The following is a 12537-nucleotide window of genomic DNA, read 5'->3' as shown; positions in this document are numbered from 1 at the left end:
TCGAACTCAGAAATCCTCCTGCCTCTGCCTCCCAAGTACTGGGATTAAAGGCATGTGCCACCACTGCCCAGCCAAAAGTTGGTTTTTTTTTTAACCATCTTGCAACTCTACCGTTGTTTCAAAAAGTTAGGTGACCAACTGTGACTACCTGGTTATGGCCATCTTGCAGCCATTCCATTTCAGGAAGGAGGACTAACTTGATAGGCTTATGTTCTGCTCCTGTAACCCTGCCTAGTTTGCCCACCAGATCCCCCATTTGGAAACCCCCTACCACTGTGCTATAAAAACTTTGTCTTCCCCACATGAAAAGCTGACCTCTTAAACCCCACCTTACAGAGGCAGCCTATGGGCTTGGCCATGATGATTTGGGTCGGTGGTCTTTCTCCTCCCATCTTTGGGAGTAACACAGAATTTACCTTAAAACTGTTTGATGTTCAGCTGGGCTTCAACAGTGTTTGACAGGTTCTCCTGCTGGTCTAGACCTGGGAAGTAGAGACAGAAGGGAGTTTCTAGAAAGTGCCTTCTGAATGGGACCTGGATGGACACTATTTCCATCCTGGGATAGGTGATGACAAAAATCTTTCCCTCCCAGGAAAGAGTGTCTTGACCTAAGCTGCGAAAGACATGGAACTGAGCCTACACTGTCCCTAGAACTATTCTGGGTACAAAGCTAGCTTGATGGATTTTACTAAACTTCATGGGAGAGCAGGCTTAGCACTCTAACCACCACAGTAAGCTTAAGCGGACACACTCGCTCTACAAACAATCCCTATGATATTATAGAACAGCTGTTGACAGGAAACCATATAAAACCTGGGTAAAGACTGATAGGTTGTCCTCCAAATATAGTACATATTTTCAGCTGCCCTTTGTGGGAGAGCCCTGCTTCCCATGTGGCCACCAACAGGGCTCCACACTAACCAAGCTGCTGTTGTTGCTCTTTCTAAATAGTACTGGCTGTCCTAGAACTCCCTATGTAGACCAGGTGGTCTCAAACTCACAGAGATCCATCTGCCTCTGCCTCCTCCGGTGCTGGAATTAAACGTTTGCACTACCACACCCAACTAATCAGGCTTTTCTGACATTTGGTTTTATATTTGAGAACTTTATTAGTAGGAGAAAAATCTTCTTTTTCTTTACTTTATATTTCATTTGTTGCTACTAAGGCTGGTCACTGTTGTTTTTGAAATGTCGGTGGGTAGGCACAAGTGTCTGTCTTGAGTCACAGATTATCTGTGTAAGGTTGGATCAAGGGAGCCTGATTCTACCACTGCGTGCTTCTGAGATGTTTGCATTCTGACAACTTAGCATTTTTTGCTCTCACAAGGATGAACACAGAGGTATGCACTTGGTACAGCAGAGACTGGCAGGAAGGTCACAAGGGTGAGGCCAAGACCAGGAAAAGGCAACGTTTTTAAAAAGTCACTGGCCAGTGTGGCATCTTTTTTTAAAACCACAGTCAACTGACACCATCTGTGTGACCTTCAGGCAAGCAAGGCCAGAATGACCAGGACGCAGCCCTGGCATCTACCAAACCCTTCTTGGATTGTGCTGGTTGGAGCACAGGGATAGGGCTGTCTCAAAGTCCATTTCAGACAAATCCAGGAGCTGGGGAAGGAATGTCTAAATCCACAGTAGCAATTGCTATGTTCATCCCTGAGCCCCTTCCTCCAATGGTATAACCTACACTGGTCACAGAAACTCAAGACACCATTTTTGGTCTGGTTTTGTCTTGGTTTAAAATAAGACACAAAATAGGGGCAGTGGTGGCACACACATTTAATACCAACACTGAGGAGGCAGAGGCAGAAGGATCTCTGTGAGTTCAAAACCAGCATGGTCTATAGAAAGAGTTCAAGGACAGCCGGGCTAGACAGGGAAACCCTGTCTCAAAAAAATAAATCAATCAACCAATCAATAAACAAATACACACAAATACACATACATGAAAGGATGGATGAATGAATGAGTGAGTGAATGAATGGGATAAAATTAGAGGCAGAGCTGGGAGATGGCTCAGTGGTTTGGAGCACTTGCTCCTCTTGGGGAGGACTGAGTTAGAGTCCCAGCATCCATACTGGACAGCTCACAGCTGCCTGTAACTCCAGCTCCAAGGGATCCACACCCTCCTTTATCTCCTTGAGTGCCTGCACTTACATGTACACACATATAGAGACATAGATATACACATAATTAAAATAAATAAAGTAAGTAGGGGCTAAACCAAAATTTTAAATAATGAACATTAACTACTGGGTACTATATAAGAGAGGCAATATAAAAAAAAAAAAAAAAACTGGGTTAAGGGGCTGGCGAGTTGGCTCAGCAGGTAAGAGCACTGACAGCTCTTCCGAAGGTCCTGAGTTCGGATCCCAGCAACCACATGGTGGCTCATAAGCACCCGTAATGAGATCTGACACCCTCTTCTGGTATGTCTGAAGACAGTTACAGTGTACTACCCGGGAGGGAATGTGGCCGGAAAGAGTGGGGCTGAAAGAGCGGGGCGTAACAAGTGGGGCGGGGCGTAACAAGTGGGGCGGGGCAAGGAGAGGTCCTGAGTTCAATTCCCAGCAGCCACATGATGGCTCACGGCCATCTGTACAGCTGCATTTTTACTCATACACATAAAATAAATAAATCTTTAAAAAAAAAAACTGGGTTAAAATCAGGTCCTTAGTACCTGTAACTCACTGTACCAATAAAACGTCCTCACGCACACTTCAGAGATGAAATTCTCAGGATAGTCCTTGCTAAGGCTAACGATATAACCCTTCCTAGTAGACCTTTCTCTCACCAAGTCAGAAAACCCACTCCGTTCAGACCTACCTCCTTTATGTTTGCTGTTCCTAGGAAGTGAAGCTTTAGTCTAAAAAGAGGAAAAATTGAACTTTTTAAAAGTTATTCCAAATGATATTAAAAAAAAAAAAAAGACCTTCGACAAGTCAGTTCACTAATAAACTTTACTTGAGCAGCTGAGCCTCAGGAGAGTGTTTACTGAGAGCCAAGGGGTTGCTCTTCAATCCTAGAAACACTGGGCATGGCGTCACAAGTCTGCAGTCTCCTTACTCAGGGTGTGGAGGCAGAAGACCAGAAGTTCAAGTCATCCTTGCCTACATAGCTAACTGAAAGTCAGCCACAGCTTCACAGTTCCTGCCTCCAGGTCCCTGCCTTGTGTTCAAGCTTTGGTCCCTCAGTGGTCTATGACCTGGGGTATATAAACCCTTTCCTAGGTTGTTCCTGGTCAGTGTTGTAGCACAGCAGTAGGAAGCACTCTAGGGGGCTGGAGAGCTGGCTAAGTGGTTAAGAGCACTTAATGCCCTTGCAAAAGACCACGCCTGCTTCATTTCCTAGCACCCACATCAGGTTGCTCACAACTACCTGTAATTCTAGCTCCAGGGGATCTGACACCCTCTTCTGGCATCCTCCGACACCTGCACACATGCACACATACATGGGGGCGGGGTTTGCAGAAATAAACAACCCATGAGTGACATGGCATCCCCTACTGTCCTAATCCTTCCTGTGTGGGACAGTCCCTCTGCTCTGCATATCCCTGCAGTATTCGCTGCCTGCCTGTAAGTCACTCAGGTCACCAGGAAGGTTATCCAAGTTGACTGTTGCAGTATTGCAATGAGTGTGTTCAAGTAGCCTTTCCTTTACTGTGTGTATGTGCACACACACGAGTGTGTGATCGGGTGTGAGGGTGTACTGGTAGTGCCTGTGGAAGCTGGAAGTTAACCTCAGAGGTATTTATTATCGTCCACATTAGCCTTTCCGCTCGGGCACTGGGAAGCAAACGAAAACCTTCTGCTTGCACAGCATCACTTTGGCAAGGGAGCTGAGAAATGCGCGCGGGCACCCTCTCTAGATGACAATTTGGCAACCATTTTTCAACTTTTAAAAGTTCCATCTCATAACTATTTCCACACAAAGAGTCTGTTTTACAAAACACATTTTACATGTGTATAAACATAAAAGCCACAAGGACCACCAACCAGGAGGCTGCCCTGCTGGCAGGAGGCACAGAGAGACAGTTTCACTCAGAAAAGCTGTGAGAGAGACCAAGAGTAATTGATAAAAAAAATTTTTAAAGGAAGGAAGGAAAGAAGAAAGACAACTATGATATGTCACCTGGTTTCACTCTTTTCTTTGATGTCTTTACTGTTGGCAACAGACCAGGATCCAGGGTGCTAACCCTGCATGTTTTGATCACATGCATACCAGTACAGTTGTTAACACAGGTTCAGCTGAAGTAAGCAAGCTCTACCTCACAAATAGAAATTACAGTGGCAGGCTGGAGAGATGGCTCAGCACTTAAGAGCACTGACTGCTCTTCCGGAGGTCCTGAGTTCAAATCCCAGCAACCACATGGTGGCTCACAGCCATCCATCTGTAATGGGTTCTGATGCCCTCTTCTGATATGTCCGAAGACAGTGTACTCCTATACATACTCCTATCTTTAGAAAGGAAGAAAGAGCCGGGTGGTAGTGGTGCACGCCTTTAATCCCAGCACTTGGGAGGCAGAGGCAGGCGGATTTCTGAGTTCGAGGCCAGCCTGGTCTACAGAGTAAGTACCAGGACAGCCAGGGCTACACAGAGAAACCCTGTCTCGAAAACCAAAAAAGAAAAAAAATAGAAAGAAAGAGAGAGATTACAGTGGCAAATCTTTTTGTTTGTTTGTTTGTTTGTTTGACCTGAGCGTCACAGGATTTTCCCTGTCCAATTACATTAGGGCAGCAGGATGGACAGGAAAAAAGAAGCGGAGCTAAGAGCTGGAGAGGAACATCTCAGGGGAGAAGGTGGAAAACCAAGACTGAGGCAGATATGAACCAGCGTGGTTTTAACCAGCCACACGTAGTAATGTTATCATAAGGTTAGAATAATTGGGATAAAGCATGTATCATTATCAATTGGTTTTGAAATTATTGTATTGGCTTTTTTTTTTTTGGTTTTTCAAGACAGGGTTTCTCTGTATAGCACTGGCTGTCCTGGAACTCACTCTGTAGATCAGGCTGGCCTCGAACTCAGAAATCCACCTGCCTCTGCCTCCCAAGTGCTGGGATTAAAGGCATGCACCACCACGCCCCGGCTGTACTGGCATCTTGTAAATTGAGAATTTATTGATAAATAAATCTGATTGGCTTATTACAAGCTTCTAGAGTTTTAATTCTACCAGGGTGATGGGTGTTGTGACAGCTGACGCAGTGTGGACAGCTGTTGCGTGGGGCTGGCATGGCAGTGAAAGGTACTTGGGAGCTCCGGCCCTGCTGGAGAGTTGACAGGTAGAGACAGAGCCGTCAGGACCACAGGGCCAAGAGTTGCCGGCACAAGTATGTGAATGTGCCGATTCATTTTTTAATATTTCCTGCAACACCTGAGGTTGACCTCTGGTCTCTATCAGTACACACATAAATATGTACTCACACATATGAACACAGACATTTACACAACAAGAAGTGGCAATTAAAACTTCTAAAAGTAGCCAGGCAGTGGTGGCTCAGGCCTTTAATCCCAGCAGGCGGAGGCAGGCGGATCTCTGAGTTCAAGGACAGCAAAGTGAGGTCCAGGACAGCCAGGGCTACACAAAGCTTAGGAAAAAAAAAAAAAAGGAAAGAAAAAAGAAAGGAAGGAAGAAGAGAGAAAGAAAAAAGAGAGAAAGAGAAAGAAGTGCAGTGAATTTAAAAAAAAAGTACAAATAGCTCACTCAAGCACACAGAGCAGGTCAGTCAGTTACAGAAGAAGCCTGGGAGCAGGGAGGTGGGTGCCATTTCTCTGCACAGGAATGGGTGGTCTCCTAGTTTGTGTTCCTGTTGCTGTGATAAAACAATGATCAAAAGCAATTTGAGTGAGGCAAGAGGTTTATTTTAATATTTGTTTGTTTATTTATTTATTTGTCTGTTTGTTTGTTTTAGTTCTTGGCTTACAGGTTACAGGAAAGCTAAAGTAGCAACTCAAAGCAAGAACCTAGAGGCATGAACTAAAGCAGAGACCACGGCTGAATGCTGCTTGTCTAGCTTGTCTTACGCCCCGCCCCGTACATACGATCCGGTGACTATTGGGTAGATTTAGAATTGAAGAGTCCGTGACCCGGGAGGCAGGGAAAACTCAATCAAACAACAACAAAAGCAAACAAAAATCGCTGGGCACTGGAGGGATACACCCGTGGTTCAGAGCACTGACTGCTCTTCCAACTCCCACCTCCCACACAGTGGGGTGCCTCACAACCATTTGTGACTCCAGCTCTATGGGACCCAAGGTCCTCTCTGGGTCTCTGTAGACACTATGAGCACAAGTGGTGCAAAGAGATACATGTATACATTCATGTAGGGGGACTGGAGAGATAGTTCAGTGGCTAAAAGTACTGGCTGCTCTCCCAGAGGACCAGCGTTTGGTTCCCAGAACCCACTTCAGGCGGCTCACAACCATCTGTAATTCCAGCTCCAGGGATCTGATGCCTTTGGCCTCTAGGAGAACCTGCATTCATGTTCAAATACCCACATGCAGACGCACACATCTATACATACTTCAAATAATAACAAAACATTTTTAAAAAGCATGATCCAGATAAGGGCCAAATTGTGAATTAAAATGCTGGCAGTAAACAGACTATGCTGGCAAATTTTTGCATCAACCTGACACAAGCCAGAATCATTTTGGAAAGGTGACGCTCAACCGAGAAAATGCTCTTACCGGATTGGTCTGTAGGCAAGGGGCATTCTCTTGATTGACGACTGGTGTGGGAGGACTCAGATCACTGTGGGTGGTGCTGCCCCTAGGCCTGAGTGCAGTAAGAAAGCAAGCTGAACAAGCCAGTAGGCGTGGCCTCTCCTTCACTTCCTGTCTCGACGTTTTTGTCTTGAATTTCTCGTCTGACTTCCCTCCGGGATGAGTGTGGACTGAGAGCTGTAAGAAGGAATAAACCCGTTCCTTCCTCAGCGGCTTTTGGTCATGGCGTCTTATCAGAGCAACACAAATCCTTGGACATTGAAATAGCAACACAAAGCACCAACCCCTGATGGAGCCGCACGGAGTATCTAAAGTCTGACAGCTACAGCCCTGCGTCTGCTTCAAGACAGGGTCGAACCTGACTACCTGACGTCGGCTATGCTATTTTAGCACCAGGGGCTTTACTCACACACCACACATTATAAATGGTTGTTTCCTGTGTGTTCCCTTCTCCCTCTGCAATTGACTTCTGGGCTGAGTATAGGAGCTCAGAGGTAATTATCGGTTCTAAAGAAAACACAAAGCCCAAGAGGCAGCACCAGGGCCTCATTATGAAAGACAAGTAAGTCCTAGACAATAATCATTTTTCTTAAAGTGAAATAAATGTTTAACTAGGGGACAAAGGGGTGGAGGTAGGTACGGAGATGCTAAGAAGGGACAATCAGGAAGAAACAACTTTCAAAGAAAAATTTTACAAGATTGCATGCTATATCTTAGGAAACCATCAAACTCCTCAAAATATGAATTAAAAAGTATAAATGGCCAAAGGAACATTATAGGTTATCCAGAAATGCTATACTCATTTCAGAAAAGTAAAATAAAAATTGAAGCAACATTCCAAGTTCAAAAGACATCTTAACCAAGCACAAGCACATCTCAAGTGTTTATAAAGAATATTAGTGGGGACTTGATTTCTGCCATACAGATTGACAGAGCTTTTAGACATTTCCCTGAAGTTTCTTCTCAGTTTTAAGTGAAAGAGTACAGGTAGCATAGACTATTTAACTAAACCAAGTAGAACCATCCAGATCCGAAGTCTCCAGAGCAATAAAGGAAATCGCCATTGGTGTTCTACCAGATGGTAAGACCCTTCTGCTGAAGAGGGCCCACGTTCTCGGCACAGCGCACAGAGAGATCAAGCTAGAACTGAGCTGGAAGCTTGGCCAGATACCTAGCTTTCACAGAGCTTGAAGTTATTAACGCAAAGTTGTTGGGGGAAACTGAACATTAACAGTCTCACCCAGCTGTGGACCTTGCATGCTTACAACCAAACTGTCAAGCAAGATGTACCCCTTGGTGCAATCACAGTTAAGTCTGGTATGGAGGTAACCAACCACTTTCTGATTAAATGGAAAGCCTGCTCCAAAGGATACAGCTCACGTGGTTCTGTATACCTGGCCAAAAGCCCCTGGCTGGAGAGATCATAGGCCTTAGTAGGGAAGCTATGTTCTTCTAGACAGACATGATGTGTCCAACTAGCTTCTAGAGAAGTGTCTTCCATAGTGGGTAGTGGTTACTGCAGAGGCTCAGAACTGGTCGGAATGCTGAGAACCAGGGACTACTGAATGCTTTGCTAAACTGAGACTTCTACATCAGCCACCCACAAGACTCAGAACATACAACAAAAGAGGAGATGGAAAAGCTGGGTGGAGCTCAGTGGCAGTGTTCACTGATATGCACATGGCTCTGGGCTTGTCCCCAGAGGAAAAAGAATCACACATGATGATTTTTGGAAGCATCTTTGCTCCTCAGTAATGTCTACTGGGCAAAGCTGAGGAAGGGAGGAAGGCAGAATGTGAGCCCCAGTGCTGCAAGGGGAGCCATCAGCTCTGAGTGGACTGGGTGGTCTTACAGCTGTTACTCTTTAAGATGTGTTTAAAAGCAAGAGAAAGGAGGGTTGGAGAGATGGCTCAGCAGTTAAGAGCACTGACTGCTCTTCCAAAGGTACTGAGTTCAAATCCCAGCAACCACATGGTGGCTCATAACCATCCATAATGAGATCTGACTCCCTCTTCTGGAGTGTCTGAAGACAGCTACAGTGTACTTACATATAATAAATAAATAACTCTTTAAAAAAAAAGAAAAGAGAAATCTTCTGTAACTACTCTTTCTTCTTTCTCTTTTTTTTTTTAAATATTTATTTATTTTATTTATATGAATACACTGTAGCTGTCTTCAGACTCACCAGAAGAGGGCGTCCGATCCCATCACAGATGGTTGTAAACCACTGTGTGGTTGCTGGGAACTCACAGTCAGTGCTCTTAACCGCTGAGCCATCTCTCCAGCCCCTCTAAACTTTCTAAAAACCCCACTTTCAAGTCATTGACAGCGTTATGAAAATAAGCATTATGAACGGAACTCTGAAGTCACTAGTCAATGGCCCTGCCATCTGGACGTCTGATACATCTACAACACAAGTCACTGCTACACACAGCACATAACCAGTTGTTAGAGTCTAAATACAGAGATGATGTCCAGTACACAGGTGAGAGACAGGTTAAGATAACAGGCAATCTACCAAATGAAATTTGTGATTCATGGTAAGGAAGATTGTATTCTGCAAATAAGGCCAACACCAAACTTGAATTATCTCAATCATACTACATTCAGGAAGAAGTTTTTGTTGTATTTATAAATAATACATCTTATAACTTGATAAATACTAAGTAAGCTATAGTTTTTCTATTGGAGACTACATGTGTGAAGTTTAATTGATCAACCTTAATTCAACAAGTATGAAAACTCTGTTCATTGAAAAGAATCATTTAAAAGTCAATTAAGACCCTTCTATAAAAAAAAAAAACTCTTACAGATTCATAATTTGCAAGCATGTAAAAACTACAAAAGAAAAATGTCCTCAGACAATCCATCCATACACAGAAGCAAAAGAAGCATAAGGATTAAAAATATATAAAGCTGGATACAGTAGCACATACATGTAATATCAGCACTTGGTAGGTAGAGGCACAGGGAACCAGAGTCTAAAGGCAGCTGGGATATACAGCAAGTTCAAAGCCAGCCTGAGCCTCAAACTGACACCATCTTCCAAACTCTTCAGACTGACTGGCTTCCTTCCTCCCTCCCTTCCTTCCTTCCTTCCTTCCTTCCTTCCTTCCTTCCTTCTCTTCCTTCCTCCTTCTCCTTCCTCCTCCTCCTCTTTCTTTTATCCCCCTTTAGTTTTTTGTTTTAAAGTCTCACTATGGAGCTCTCTGGCATCCTGGGACTCACTCTGTAGACCAGGCTAGCCGGGAACTCAGAGAGATCCACCTACCTCTGCCTCCTGAGTGCTGGGATTAAGAGTGTAGAGACTGTGGCCTGAAGAGATAGCTCAGTGGTTAAGAGCACCAACTGCTCTTCTGAAGGTCGTGAGTTCAAATCCTAGCAACCACGTAATGGCTCACAACCATCCGTAATGAAATCTGACACCCTCTTCTGGGGTGTCTGAAGACAGCTACAGTATACTTACATATAATAAATGAACAAATCTTTAAAAAAAAAAAAGAGTGTAGAGTCTGACCAGGTGTGGTGACCTTTAATCCCAGCACTCAGCACTCAGAGGCAGGAGGATCTGAGTGCCATGTCACCCTTGCTTGCCTTTAGGAAGTATAAGGAGTTCCATTAGAGCAGCCAGGGCTACAGAGAGAGAACCTGTCTCAAAACAAACAAATAAATCCTCCCTCCAACACTACACTCAAAAAAATATATATATGGGCAGCAACACAAATTCTTTTTTATTATTTTATTTCGTGTGCATTGGTGTTTTACCTGTGTGTGTATCTGTATGAGGCTGTCAGATCCCCTAGAACTGAAGTTATGTACAGCTGTGATTCCCCCATGTGGGCCCTGAGAATTGAACCCAGGTCCTCTGGAACAGCAGCCAGTGCTCTTAACAGCTGAGCCATTTCTCCAGCCCCTGCAGCACACATTCCTAAAGATCTGTGTGGGCCAGAGATTTCCAGGCGAGCTGGGAAGATGAAAGTCCCTTTTTGTCTTAGCAGGCCGTCTTTTTGTTTTAGATTTCAATCTGACTCTCTGAAATTTTTCTACTTCCTTCTCCACACACCCACAAATACACCGTTGAAATCTCTCTGCTTGGCAGCATTCCCTGGCTACCTTCTCAGTCCACACAATTCCTTCATTCCTTCTCTGCCCCTAAAGTCAAGGTGTGTCCTGTCAGCAAGCCCTCTGAAATCTATACAGACAGAATAAAATTGAACTCAAAATTGAGAATAAAACCCCCCAAAAGAAAGTTACAAAGTAGTTTAGATGGAAGCAAGGTAAGTTCTAGAAAAGGTGTTATTAACACACAAAAGACTCTTGGCAAACCATGGCAGGTTACAAACGAATACACACGATCACACGATCTTTTCCTGTGTATCATGTGACATTTCTGCTCTGGCTTCCAAACAAAAGCCAGACAGATGTAAGTGCTTGTAGATAACACTCCAGCACGGTTCAGATTTCTGTAAGGAGGCATGTATGATCAAGTTGCAAGGGACGAAAGAGGTGTTTTAGCTTACAGAAAAAAAAAAAAACAAAAAACACTACTGATCTGTAGAGCAAGTTCCAGCCGCCTGTTATTCTACCACGGGACACCTAATCAGGTCAACAGGAAGTGAGGTCCCTGCCAGTGGACGGAGGGGCTCACACTTCTAGATACAATATCACCCAGCGATGAGACTATCTTACTAAGGAACAGAGGCAGCCTTTGAACTTCAGAGACTAAGAGTCCTCCCCAGGTACAGTCCATAAGACTATGTAATCCATTGTCTCAGACCGTATTAAAAGTGCAGCTCTTAATACGATGTATTGAAGGGTCGTGGTTTGACACTTAACTGATATATTGGGCAGCCTGACTTTTATTTCTAGTACCCAAATACAAATATTTTTGCTTCCAAAAGTGAACAAAAAAGGGGCAGAAATGCAGTTCAGTGGTGAAGTCCACCCCCAGTACACATATCCTTTGCCCCCAGACACACACACAACCACATACCACACACACACACACACACACACACACACTCACACACTCACACACACACACACACTTAGAACCTAATGAAAGACTGTCTTCAAGGAAAACCAGGTGCAAACATGAGGTTTAGGTTGCTTTTTGTTTGCTTGCCCTATCTAAATTAATATTATCTGAAATAAATAATGGTTTCTATTTGTTTTTTGAAAAAGTCATAAGGTTTTTGATTAAATATCATGTTAAGGTATAAATATTTAAAATATTCACTCCTTTTACCTAATAATTTAATTTCTGGTAATCTACTTTAAGGACTTAGCTAATAGAATATAAAGTATTTATGTACATATAGTTTCAATGTTGTTTTTAAAATAGCATTCCAAGCCAGGCAGTGGTAGCACCTGCCTTTAATCCCAGCACTTGGGAGGCAGAGGTAGGAGGATCTCTGAGTTGGAGGCCAGCCTGATCTACAGAGTAGGACTCCACAAACTGTCTTGAAAAACCTAAAACAAACATCAAAGAATCTTTCTAAGTGTTTGAGAAGAACATCTTAGCAAAGGGCACTGATGGACTGATGACTAGCTGAATAAACCTAAGGTATTAATAAACAGGCCAATTATCAGCAGTGGAGGACCTGTTGAACATTCGGCAAGGCCCTAGGCATGATGACGATTGCCAAACAAATGTTTTGTTTTGTTTTGTTTTGTTTTTAAAGATTTATTTAGTTTATGTATATGAGTACACTGTACCTATCTTCAGTTACAGCAGAGGAGTGCATCCAATCCCATTACAGATGGTTGTGAGCCACCATGTGGTTGCTGGGAATTGAACTCAGGACCTCT

General features: G+C 43.8%; 1 protein-coding gene across 6 annotated transcripts in view; it reads right to left on the bottom strand.

Moving 5' to 3' along the window:
• Window positions 1-12537, bottom strand: part of Ankrd6 (ankyrin repeat domain 6) — a 144052-nt gene that overhangs the window by 116796 nt on the left and 14719 nt on the right. The window contains exons 2-4 of one of the 6 annotated variants that reach the window (XM_031366437.1): window positions 6691-6903; window positions 2827-2866; window positions 417-482 (exon numbers count right to left, since the gene is read on the bottom strand). The exons of 3 other annotated variants lie outside the window; for them this stretch is intronic. The gene's annotated coding sequence lies outside the window, so the exon portion shown is untranslated. Of the gene's footprint in view, window positions 1-416; window positions 602-2826; window positions 2867-6690; window positions 6904-12537 lie in introns of those variants that run through there. 2 more of the 6 variants (XM_031366438.1, XM_031366440.1) reach the window with 2 other exon arrangements.

This window comes from Mastomys coucha, unplaced genomic scaffold (genome assembly GCF_008632895.1).
Source record: "Mastomys coucha isolate ucsf_1 unplaced genomic scaffold, UCSF_Mcou_1 pScaffold14, whole genome shotgun sequence".
In the NCBI taxonomy this organism is placed as follows: domain Eukaryota; kingdom Metazoa; phylum Chordata; class Mammalia; order Rodentia; family Muridae; genus Mastomys; species Mastomys coucha.
This window is presented reverse-complemented; position numbering and strand designations above follow the sequence as displayed.